The following is a 13,076-nucleotide window of genomic DNA, read 5'->3' as shown; positions in this document are numbered from 1 at the left end:
AATAAAAAGTAGAGCGTGTTTTGATATTAAGTAGCAAGTTATGGTTCTTTTATATTCTCTTACTTTTGCAGAGTTTTTTCTATTGGCAAGAGGCTGCTAAGGATTGCAACATTTGGTAGGAAGCACATTTGAGCATAGGCACAGGCATTCTGGAGGGAGAATGAACCGTCAGTCTATCTCTAGCTCTCATTTTTATTTGAATGGTATCAGAACCACAAATCTCAGTCCCTGAGTTGCCTTTTCAAGTCACGTTGGATAATGGCTTGACGTTTTTTTGTTCATTTCTGTGAGAAAAATTGGACCATTCACCTGTCCTCTGCCCAAACAGCTATTGCAGATTTGTTCATTTCAACATCCTTGATAGAGGAGTTTTTTTTCTTCCCATAATCTGAGGCTGGGAAAAAAATGGCTCATACATTCTTTCACAAGCTCTTATTCTATCAATGGCAACTTATGAAGACTGTACTCCTGTGACTTGGTTGTAACTGGCTTAATCAGGGAAGGGAATAAGGGAAGGAATGAAATGAACATTGTTCATAAGAATGTATCTTGTGGTTCAGGTGCTTTGGAAGAATAGCTCCATCAAAGCTTGGTCCTGGCTGTTGGCTTTGTTCTATGTTTCCAAAGAAAAGTAGGATTGGGCTCTTACAGTGGTCCTACCTTAGCATCTGTCTGATTGGTAATTTGATGTTTAATTCCAACCAGGATGTCAGGGCTTTAGGGCATTTTGTTGTATTAGTCTAATTTGGTTTATAACAGTAGGCCCTTATAGGATGCTTTGAGCAGATTTTCAGTACTAGAGATAGAGAAATGGAAAAGTTCAATGAATGAATCCACTATGCATTTAACTGATGTTTATTGGGTACCTACCATTTGCCTGGCACTGTGCTAGCCAGCGTGGATATAAGGAAAATAAATGAAAATCTTATTTCTTTCTTAAAAAGGAACTTTTCTCTCTAGATTCTGACTCTGTATCCCCTCTTCCATTCATTGTTCCATTCCTATCTCCTTATCACACACAATAAGTATCAATTATCATGCCTAGATACCTAGCATCTACTGACCCAAGATTCATGTGATATTGGGGGAAAGTGCACCACTTAAAAGTCACAAAGGGGCTCTACTCTACTTTCTTTCTCTTTGACTTGCCTACCCTGTGAATAGCAATCTCCTCAGTCCCCACATGACAGGCTGGCCAGCCAAGGCCTGCCCAATTCTTCCCAATTATTATTTTCAACCTTGAATTGACAGGGACTAGTGCTGTGGACTTGGGTCTTCACTGCAATGAGGGAGAAGGAACATTCATTTTTGTTTCTGGCCTGAGTCAAGTTATTTAGAGTTTGCTTATAGAATCCCCAGAGATGAGTAAGAACTGCTCAACCATCCACAAAGCTGTTCTTGCCTCCTATGCGATGCTTAGGTTTACTTGGGAAGAAGGCTGACGGGGCTGTGCTGACCTCTGACAGTATTCCCTGCCTTCCAGAAGGTCAGGGTCTCGTGTGTGAGATGGGGAAGCGGATGCATACCTACTTTTCAAGTGAGAGGTATGGATTAAGACTGAATCTAGTGTTCCATAAAGAAGACAGAATCACTCATTCATTAAGACCTCATTTTTATTATCCATAAGGGAAGAAATCTGCAACTGGAAGTTACAATTATTTGTGCATTGTCTTACTTATGTACTTACAAACTGTGCACAGTTTCCACATCTGAGAGATTTATATAAAAATCTCTGCATTTGTAATTCATTTCTAATATTCATAAACTTTACAGGCTCTTTAAAATAGAACAATTTTCTACAAAGGCCATTAAATTATAAACAGAAAGACTAATATTAAGGATAAATAATAATAGTAGCAAATATCATAGCAAAGTTAATTTTTTTTTATTGTACTGGAAGTTGAACTCAGGGCCACGTGCTTCTTCAGCAGGCACTTTACCACTTTAGCCACTCCACCAGTCTAAGAATGTAGATCAAACTTTCTGATAGAGCAACAGGAAAAACAAGTATCACTTGATAGAAAGAAATACAGCAGGTTTTGTTTTTGTTTTTGTTTTTTTGGATATTGTTATTTTTAATAAAAACAAAGCTTTATAGGCAAGCCTGCTTTGGTATTGTGCCCAGAAGGTGAAGTGCAGATGCCAGGTCTCAGTGGGTCAGGGACCCACAGGGATTAGAGCACAACCCTTCCCCTTTCTAAAGTGGTGATGGAGAAATGGACTTTCTCCCCTCCATCCTGCACCTGGTCTCATGCAGAGTGGGGTTTCTCCCAGAGAGACCATGGCCAGAAGACCCAGGAATCTCAGGCAAGAGCTCCTCACTACCCCCAACCGGAGCACATTTTTTTGGCTACCTTCTGTTCTTACTCATGGTAGTGGTACCCCCCAAATTGCATCTTTACCCCCTCCTTATACTGCCCCCCTCCCCAGTGCAGGCTATCATGCCATACTCTAATTTTGGTTTTATTATTGTGATCTGGAACTTTTGGGGGTTGGTCACACTGAAAGAGCTGTACTTGACTTCCTGAAACAAAGAGCTCTGGCCTGTCCTGGCAGCCTGGTATGCCAGGAAAAGTGAAGCAAAGACCTCATGCCATGATAAGAAACTGGTTTCCATGGCCACCAGCACAGGAAGACTCCAACATCTTAGCAATAGGCTTAAGCAACAGAAGGAGAATCTGAGAAGCAATCATATTTGTTTAACAGTGTTTATAGGATGGTTTCATAAAGAGATGGCATAAATGCCCATGACAGGGGCATTCTTTCTCTCATGTTTTAGAGCCAGGAGGTTAAAAAGCCACCCGCAGATACATGTTTTCTGCCCTCTCGGTGGGTGAGTGGGAAAAGCAAGATGGTTATTAGCTAGACCTGGGAAGGTAAGAGATGCTTTGTGGGGTTGCTTTTGAGGATCTGAGCATTATATCATTCATTGTCCTTGCAATGAAAGAGAGTATACCGGCAATTTGAGTGGAAACATTAATAAAGAGATAATACAACCTTATTAAATGAGAAACCACTGGAAAAGTACATTTAACCAAATCCCAAAGACAAGAGGGAAAATCTCAGCAGCTGCAACTGGAGAAAATGTCATGAGGGAATTTAGCTGTAACTGAGAGCACTCCACAGAAAATGTATGCTTCACTTACTCCCTGTGATGGTGACACATCTTTTGTAATCCTTTCGAAATGCACCCTCAAAATGGGTTAATATTTTCTTGCTTTGTGCTGAATTTCATGGAAATAAGTGTCTCTAGGGAAAATTTTAATTGTCTTTCTTTTTTTTCTCATATTAATTCCCTGTACAGTTAAAATCTAATGCTACTGTAGATTTACAGAATTTGCTAATTAGTAAGAAGCTTGACATTTACTAATATGAAACTCTGAATAAACCCACTAATTTAAAAATTATGTCACAATCAGAATGTTCCCATGGAAGCTAGAAGCCCAAAGAAAAATGTGGTCTTTAGATATTTATTAACAAGGTGATTAGTCAGAGGATTACCATAGAATATGTTATTTCAGTGCTAGAAGTTTATTATTCATGTTCCTAATTGAAAGAGTTGAGATTCTGGAAGATACACATGTTACCACATCTGTAGCCTGAAATGGATGGAAACATCTCAGGGCTGCCATGAGCGGTTTCCCTGGATCATTAGTGTAAAATCTAAAACTGAGATAAAAAAAAAAAAATAGGTATTTAGGCCAGGCATGGTGGCTCATGCCTATGATCCCAGGTATTCAGGAGGCAGAGACTGGGAGGATCATGGGCAAAAAGTTTCAAGACCCCATTTCAAGAAAAATGTTGGGTGTGGTGGTGTACTTCTATCATCCTAGCTATGCAGGAAACATAAATAGGAGGATTGTGGACCAAGCTGGCCCAGGCATAAAAGTGAGGCCCTATTTCAAAAACAACCAGAGCAAAAAGGGCTGAGGGCCTGACTCAAGTTTTAGAATGCCTGCTTAGCAAGTGGGAGGCCCTGAATGCAAACCTCAGAGAGTTTTGTTGTTACACAGCAACTCTGATTGGTAATGACTACCTGTAAGGCTCTGTTCAGAAGATCCTGCAGGGGGTGGTGGTTCATGCCTGTAATCCCAGAGTAGGGAGGCTGAGGCAGAAGGACCTTGAGCTTGAGACCAGCCTGGGCTACGTAGGGAGACCCTGTCCCAAAAAAACCACACACACAAACTCATCAACCAACTAACAATCGAAAAAAACCCTATTGATTCTACAGGGTTAGGAATGTAGCTCCAAAGCAGAGCATTTGACTAGCTTGTATAAGGCCCTGGGTTTGATTCTTCTCACTTCAAGAAACCAAAAAAGAAAACAACAAACACACAAAAGAAGGTCTTGCAGGAGAACAAGATGTAGTTGATTAGCAATGTCTGTCCTGGCTGCAGGAGACAGAAACTATGGCATTCGTGCCAAGTTGGGCCTGTCCTGACATAGAAGAAACCAGGCAGGGAGCTTACCAAGCAACTTTGACTTTTTTAATTGGGCTCTGAGCTCATGGAAGTCTTTATCAGAGAAAACGTAGAAGGAGTAAATAATGCCATCCTAGAACTAAGGAGTGTGGTGAGCAAAACTCTGACCTGGACCTCAAAACAGCTTCTTGTGACTGTGTGTGTGTAGCAGACAGGGAAGCAGGTCAGGGAAATGACAGGAGAGTGGTTGAGCAGATGCTTCCCCACTACAGAGCAGCACCCGGCAGGGTCTAGAGTGCACACCTCTGTCTTGTCAGCCGGTGAGTCGCTGTGCTGCTGCTCAGAGCCTGTGCTGTAACACACAAAGGCAAGGACTACAAAGGTAGGAGTTAAGTTGTGCCCACAAAGGCTGTGTCTCAGCAGGACTCTTGGGATAGGGGTCATCCAAACAAGATCACTTGTAACTGGGATGAAACTTTTCAAGAGGAAAAAAAAATTGCAAATTCTGTTTGTTGCTTTTCTTGAAAAGCAATGGCCCTTTCTCACATTTGTCATTAAATCAAAATTCAAATGTATCGGTTACTAGTAGCTAGCATATGAAATACTATTTTAAAAACGAGTGCCTTTAAGACAACAGAGCTCAGAGACTCCATGCTGGGAGAACACGCTTCATCGTTTTGCTTGGACTCAAAACCATTTTTCAGCAACACATATACATTTAATCAGTGATTGCTTGTCAGCCATTTAATTATTATGTTGTATTTCTCAGCCCACTTGGCAATGAGAGTTGCCATAAATTACCCTTAGCAACAGCACACACTCAAAGCAGATTTGCTCCCAACTTACATGTGTCTCTGATGCCACAGGTGAATCAAGAGCAGATGAGACAGAGCCTTGTGGAGAGCTGGGGAGAGCTTGATTGTGCCCGTGGCCTGCCCATTCGACCCTGTAAGAACTGGCATGGCCACCCTGTGGGCTCTAAGTGAGCTCTTTATATCCACAGGAAACCAGACAGACTGAGTTCACTGTTCACAGGAACAGTGGCAATTGCGCACTTGAAAATTAATGCTTTTCTTGATTCTGTCTTGATTTTTTTGTTCTTCCTGTCACTTCCTCTTATTACCCAACTGTATGCAGACATGTGGAGTGATCGTTTACTTTAAAGAAGTACAGCTTGTGATGAATGTGGGTAGAAGATCATTCTTGGCACTTCTGGAGGTGGAGAGGAGACAAGTGTCACATACCCTGGGTACAAATCTCAGCTCCACTGCTTACTTCCCATATGAACTTGGACCAGTGACTTAAGCTATCAGTGTGTTTTTCTTCCGTAAAATCAGGATGATAAAATACCTCACAAGGCTATTATAAGGATTAAGTGAGATATTTGCATAAAGCATTTAGCATAATGTCCTTTCTATAAGAATAGCTATGAGAATATTAGCTCTAATCATCAGTGTAATTAACAAATGCTGGTTTAAAATAAGTCACTGAACAAGTTTTTAGCTGTCTGTACATCATGGGTATCATGGGAGGTATCCTTGCTGGTATCATGTGAAAACGCTGACCCCAGTACTGTTTTCGGAAATGACTTCTCTTAGCTTTATAAAACTGAAAAAAGAGAGTATCTTTAGCCCTCAGCAAATAATTTCTAGACTGTATTGAAAATGGTGATCATTGTGGTTAGAAGGAAGCAGCTACAGAGGACACAGGCAGAGTTGTACACCTAGGTGATGTGAAGCCATTGCTTCTCATCTCTGCCACAAGTCTCTGTCACCTTCAGTGTGTTGTCACTACAAGCCCTCATTTTTTCTTGTCCTTCTCAAAGTAGAGCTTAGTGATCACTTTGGTTTACTAAGAAGAACTTTGAGCTCTTAGCTAATCAAATGTGACCTTGATCAAGTCATTTAACTTTTATGGGTTTTGTTTTTTTCCATATCTACTATACAGACTGTAGGTACTTAAATGAAGTAATGCAGGTCAAGTGCCTAATAGCCCTGGCACATGGACATATTCAATCAATGCTTATTCTTTACCTTTGGTACAAAGTTCTTGCTGCTAAGAAAGGTTATGAAGTCCAGGAGGAGATGGATTTTTAGTCAGTTCCATTTTCCCTCATTAACTATAAAGACATCTTTGTCATCATTTCCTGGGGGGAGAAGGGGAGTAGTTTATCCTTTATCCTTTATCTTTCTGTCTCTTATAGGTCTGGGTCTCTCTCTCCTAGGTACTTGGAAAACTTTAGAGATGTCAGTTAATATTTGTCTAGCATCTTTTGTATTGAGGCAATATGCTGATCACTGTGGGAGTATCAAGAAAGGTTTGTATATGGACAAATCACCCAGGTGGCTGAGAAAGACTCATTTTTCTTTTGAGGTCAGGAGGAGATCAAAAGTAGCAGTAAGAAAATGACCAATTAGTGTTCCTTTTTAAAAGTCTCAGCTCTGGAAAGTCCTTATACAAGTGAAGAGGAGAACAAAGAAGAAGGAAACAGTATGGTATTATTTTGAGGGAGGTAATAGCCAGTATGTAAATGAGTACGACCACACAGGAAAGCTGTTTTCAGTCAGTATGAATCATAAGACCAAAGTGAATGTGTAATAGCCACCCTGCAAACCCCAGCTCTCCCGCAGAAGCTTGCCTGTAGACAGAGGCATCCCACCTGGCTTGAACAATGGAGTCACATGACAGGATTCAGGTGTGGGTCTCAGTCTGCAAGCTTGTTAGCGTTCGATGATGCTCATCGGTAGGCAGCTAAGCCTCATTACTGTTCATAAAAGTAAGCTAATAATTAAAATTTTTGCATTTCCAAATGGCAACAAATAAAATGAAGAGGTAATGATATGGGTAGGGATGGAGATCCCCTGATGAGTGCCTATCATGGTGAGAGGATGAAGAAATGAAAAAACCATGAGGGAAAAAAACCTGCCATTGTCACTTCCAGAGCTGCTGAGCAATACCTATTTGTCTATAATGTAGGGAACTGAGAAGGCATTTGTAAGGCAAAGAAAAAGCAGAATTGCCCAGAAAGGAGCCCTGGCAGAAGAAGGGTCAAGACTTGACTACTTTCAAGTCCATGTTTTATTCAGTGTTTTACTGTAGTCAAAAATGGTGAAGTGGGGGAGCTCAATTTCAAGACTCCCTGAGTCAGAAATTCTCTTGATTATAGCTGGAGGAATTGAATCTGTCCATGTTGGTTTTAGTGAAGATAAAACAGAGGCTATAAATTGACTTTTTATGACTTTATTTAACCAGTGTCTTCTCAGAGTCTTGTAGAAATCAATGGGTGGGTGGTTTGAGTTGGCCTTAGATTCAAGCCATTGTGTAGATCTTGTCTTTAGGTGGTTTTCTATATGTTATTGAGTAGAACTGAAGGGGGATGTTCATTATATAGTTCTTAATTTGTCCTCTTACTAGTTTGTACCACTTATGGTACACTGTTAAGCAATACATTTATCAGTTATGTACTTATCTTGTGAATAACACAAATAGAAATTGCTGAGTATGGCAGAAGACTTAAAATAGAAGTGAGTATAGATTATAAGTGACACATAGCTATAATTGACACCATAATTAGCCTTACTACTGTTTTAGCAAAAACTCATGAGTGCCATTCCTCTGTCACAAAAATGCAGATATTTTACAGAAGTCAAAAAATGGTAAAATAAGTTTTCTTATATGTAGACATAGTAATCACCTTGCATTAATTTTATGTTTGGAACTTTAATTTTTTTCACTGTTAATGTTTAAAATAAGACACAATTTATGCAGTTGTGCCTTGGCATTCATTTTTTTTAACTTGTCAGAGGCTTGAAAAATAAGGCTTAGTATCTTAACCTATAAGAGACCCATACACACAAAAAAATGCTAGTCTGTAGTTCAGTTTCCAGAAGACCCAGATTTGATTTATACTTACCAAACAAGCGTTTAATACCAATTTGGGGTTGCTGTACAACACGCTTACAGTGCTATCATTCAAGTCCATGGAGATGATCCATGTGAATCTTTTTTTTTTTTAACTCTGTAGAGAGTATAATATAAGTGACAATTTGTAGAAAATTTGCTTCAGATGGATACAGAACAGTAAGGTGATTTTCACCATTAAATTCTCTTCCCTAAGTATTGATTTAATGTTATTACCTGTAATTCCCTTCTGCTATAAGTCCACATGAACACCTGGCTTGTGTTGTTTTTACAGTAAAGATGAATCTTGAGAAAAAAAAAGATGAATCTTAGCTTCCACAAGGCTGAGAAGTTATGACATGCTTAATCCTTTAGTTTAGAAATCTTCCTTTCCCTGAAATGGTTACCTATAAACCTAGACTGTGGATTTTCTGAAGGGCTCTAGATTTTAGTGCTGACAATGTAGAGTTTCACTACAAGTGTTTGGTTTGGCAGGAATCATTTCTTAATGTCATAAATACTTTTAAGTTTTATACATTCTGCATGTATGATAGTGTGTTTAATGCTCAAGGTCAAGTTAAAGTGTAAAACATACAAGTCTTCTGTTTACTCCTTTTATCTTTTTTTATTAGATGAAAAGAACCTTTTTTAACTGGTGGTTTTTTTTGGAGAAAGTGTCTGTAGTGGATAACTGGGAGGAGGGGCATGGTGCTTCACATCACCTAAGGATACTTGAAAACAATTCCTTTGGAAAATTCCAGTCCATGGTTATGGTGGAAGCTAAAACCATGCAGAAAAGTGAACAGAACTGACTCCAAATCTGTTTTTGGGAAAAATTATTAATAATTTCTAGATTGTCCCTTGTGCATGTACACCCACATAATGATTTTAATGTGTTTCTGTGTATACTCCCTATTCTTAGAAAATAAAGATAAGATTATTTTAAATACAAGATTATGTCTTCCTTTTTTGAGTTTTATTCACTTAATGAGTTGAGTCAGCTGTAAAGCAGATGTCATTAGTGGGGGTATGCATGGGATGTGGCAAGAATGAAACAGGTCTAAAGAGCCCTGGGGTAATAAAGGAAATAGGCATAAATACTCTACTGTCAGGAGTTGCAGATGAACTGGTGGGAGTAAAGGGTTCTTGGCCATCACTGCACAATAGGATTACCAAGGGAACTATTGAAAACAAGTAACAAAGGGGCCCAATTTCCATCTCTTAGCGAGACCAATCAAAGTAAAATTTCTGGGTATGGGCTGCTGGCAAAGACGTGGAGAAATTAAACCCCTCACTCATAGATGGCGATAATGTAAAATTGTATAGTCACTAAGGAAAACAGTTGGGCAGTTCCTCAAAATGTTAAAAATAGAGTTTTCATGTGATGCAGATTTCCACTCCTAGGTATATACACAAGAGAATTGAAAACATATGTCCACACAAAAACTTGCAACTGAAAGCTCATAGCACTATAGTCACAACAGTCAATAAAGTAAAAACAATGGTGCATCAAGCTGATGAGCAGATTTTTTAAAAGGGGGTGTGTACATTGAATAGGATATTATTCAGCCTTTAAAAGGAATGAAGTGCAGGAACGTGCTACAACATGGATGAAGCTTGAACACATTACGCTGTGTACAATCAGACACGAAAGGCCATGTATTCTGTGGTTCCATTTGTATGGAATGTCCACAGTAGGCAAATCCACGGAGTCAGAAAGTAGATTAATGTTTGCAGAGGGGAAATATGAAGTGACAGCTAAATGTGTACAATTTTTTTTGGGGGGGTGATATTCTGGAATTAGATAATGGTGACAATTGTACATTTTTTGTGAACATACTAAAATCCACTGAGTTATACAAATCAAACAGGTGGGCTTTATGGTATTGTGAAATTGTATCTCAATTTTGGAAAATTTTCTTAGAAAAAAATCTGGGAGTGGGACATGGGCATTTCTTTAAGCCCTGAGATGATTTTTAATACACAGTAATAAAGATCACTTTTTTGAAAGTTAGATTTGAATTCTGAACACTGTAGCTAAAATATTTATCCTTCAAATTCATCACTATTAAGTAAAACACCAAACAGGGCCTGGAATGATCTGTTCCCTACTCATCTTTCAAACCCATCCCTTAACCTCTCTGCCATGTTTCCTGTTCTTTACTGTACTACCATCCTCTTCTTTCTACTCCTCTAAGACTTTGAGCGCATTCTTGCCTGACACTTGCCGTTGCCTCCCCCGACAACCTTTTGTCCCCTAATAATATCATCATTCGGGTCTCAAATCAAATATTAACTCCTTTTTCTGAATCAACACTCCCTCCCTGCTCTAAATCATTGTTCTTCAACTCAAAATCAGAAACATTGTTGCCCATTGATTGGTTTATAATCTGTGCTAATTACAGTTTATCCTCCTTGAGAACAAAGGCTTGGTCTATCATGTTTATCACTAGAATAGTATTTAGAATACATAGAGTTTAATGAGCAACCAACTCAAGGAAAGAGTACGGAAGTGTAGACTATCACTGTTTTTGTAGGAGAATAAGAAGGAATCTGTGAGAATGAGATTAAATATGCAAAACAACCAGTACTGTAAAAAAAAAAGAAAAAGAAAAAGTGACAGGGAAGAGGGAGGAAAGATAATTGAAATGAGATCTTGAAAAAGTGCTTGATGTTTTAAATCCCTGTATGTTTCCTGTTTATAAATAGCTGAAGTTCAAAATTTTCTCTGACTTGTTAACAAGTGAAAATTTTTCTTAATGAACCATAGTTTGATTACTTAATATAATTTACTAAAAATGATTTCTTTGTATAAAGATGTTACAGGCTAACTTTTGTCTGCTTAAAATCAGAAACACTTCAGATTGTCTTCTTTTTCTTTGTCTTGTTATTTTCTTATGTGATCTTCTTACCCTATCCTCTGGAACTTTGACATATATCGAAGGTTACAAATACTTTGTAAGTGATTTATACTTTAATGTTTGTCTCCAACCATTCATTTACGTGCCTCAATTGTTTTTTTAAGTCATCAGTAAAATCTGTATGAGAGCCTGGCCAGCTCACAGTTAGATGACAGGTCACTTTTCCAGGTAAGGTTAATCTTGGGATTCATTAGCCAGCAGCTTTTCAAGATCATTTACATTCTTGGTTAGCAATCGAGCCCTCAGTTTTTAAATGCATTAAAATATACACTTCTTCAGTAGGTAGAAGTATCTGGGATTGCAGCTTCTTTTGATGGCTGTCAAAGAGGGTTCATGGTTTCTAGGGTTGATCTAGATTCTTGCCATTCATTGAGTCATGTCAGGTTATAAAAATAGCAAATTTTCATAGCATACCTTAACATCTTCAACCATAATGGAGTAACATCTTTATTTTTCAAGTTAAAAGGAAACATATTTTTTTCATTTTTCTAAGCAAAAGAGCAGTATTTCTTTTTTCATCATGTCTGACTTCCTGGTTGCCTAGGAGACATTAGTGTTCATGGTAGATTGCTTTAGCTAGGACATTTAGAAAAGTCATTTCGCTCTATACTGTATTCCTAAATAATGACAAAGTTTTATTACAGATTTGAAGATTTAGGGAATGTTCAGTGCTGACAAAGTTTTGTGGAAAAGGAACTTCTCCCTACATGACTATTGATTATAAATTATTATAAACATTTCCTGAGAGGTAGTTAGCAATTCGTATCAATAGCCTTGAAGGTTCAATATCCTTTGAACACAGAATTCTTTTTTTTTTTTTTCATTTTTCTTTTATTATTCATATGTGCATACAAGGCTTGGTTCATTTCTCCCCCCTGCCCCCACCCCCTCCCTTACTGCCCACTCCGCCCCCTACCTCTCCCCCCCCCAATACCCAGCAGAAACTATTTTGCCCTTATTTCTAATTTTGTTGTAGAGAGAGTATAAGCAATAATAGGAAGGAACAAGGGTTTTTGCTGGTTGAGATAAGGATAGCTATACAGGGCATTGACTCACATTGATTTCCTGTACATGGGTGTTACCTTCTAGGTTAATTCTTTTTGATCTAACTTTTTCTCTAGTACCTGTTCCCCTTTTCCTATTGGCCTCAGTTGCTTTAAGGTATCTGCTTTAGTTTCTCTGCGTTAAGGGCAACAAATGCTAGCTAGTTTTTTAGGTGTCTTACCTATCCTCACCCCTCCCTTGTGTGCTCTCACTTTTATCATGTGCTCATAGTCCAATCCCCTTGTTGTGTTTGCCCTTGATCTAATGTCCACATATGAGGGAGAACATACGATTTTTGGTTTTTTGAGCCAGGCTAACCTCACTCAGAATGATGTTCTCCAATTCCATCCATTTACCAGCGAATGATAACATTTCGTTCTTCTTCATGGCTGCATAAAATTCCATTGTGTATAGATACCACATTTTCTTACTCCATTCGTCAGTGGTGGGGCATCTTGGCTGTTTCCATAACTTGGCTATTGTGAATAGTGCTGCAATAAACATGGATGTGCAGGTGCCTCTGGAGTAACAGTCTTTTGGGTATATCCCCAAGAGTGGTATTGCTGGATCAAATGGTAGATCGATGTCCAGCTTTTTAAGCAGCCTCAAATTTTTTTCCAGAGTGGTTGTACTAGTCTACATCCCCACCAACAGTGTAAGAGGGTTCCTTTTTCCCCGCATCGTCGCCAACACCTGTTGTTGGTGGTGTTGCTGATGATGGCTATTCTAACAGGGGTGAGGTGGAATCTTAGCGTGGTTTTAATTTGCATTTCCTTTATTGCTAGAGATG

General features: G+C 38.8%; 1 protein-coding gene across 5 annotated transcripts in view; it reads left to right on the top strand.

Annotated features, from left to right (window-relative positions):
• Positions 1 to 13,076, top strand: part of Fhit (fragile histidine triad diadenosine triphosphatase) — a 1,296,971-nt gene that overhangs the window by 488,309 nt on the left and 795,586 nt on the right. The window contains exon 1 of one of the 5 annotated variants that reach the window (XM_074044095.1): positions 4,473 to 4,803. The exons of the other annotated variants lie outside the window; for them this stretch is intronic. The gene's annotated coding sequence lies outside the window, so the exon portion shown is untranslated. Of the gene's footprint in view, positions 1 to 4,472; positions 4,804 to 13,076 lie in introns of those variants that run through there. 5 annotated transcript variants of the gene reach the window in all.

This window comes from Castor canadensis, chromosome 10 (assembly GCF_047511655.1).
Source record: "Castor canadensis chromosome 10, mCasCan1.hap1v2, whole genome shotgun sequence".
NCBI classification, from domain to species: domain Eukaryota; kingdom Metazoa; phylum Chordata; class Mammalia; order Rodentia; family Castoridae; genus Castor; species Castor canadensis.
The sequence above is the reverse complement of the archived record's forward strand: the minus strand, read 5'-3'. Positions and strand labels throughout refer to the sequence as shown.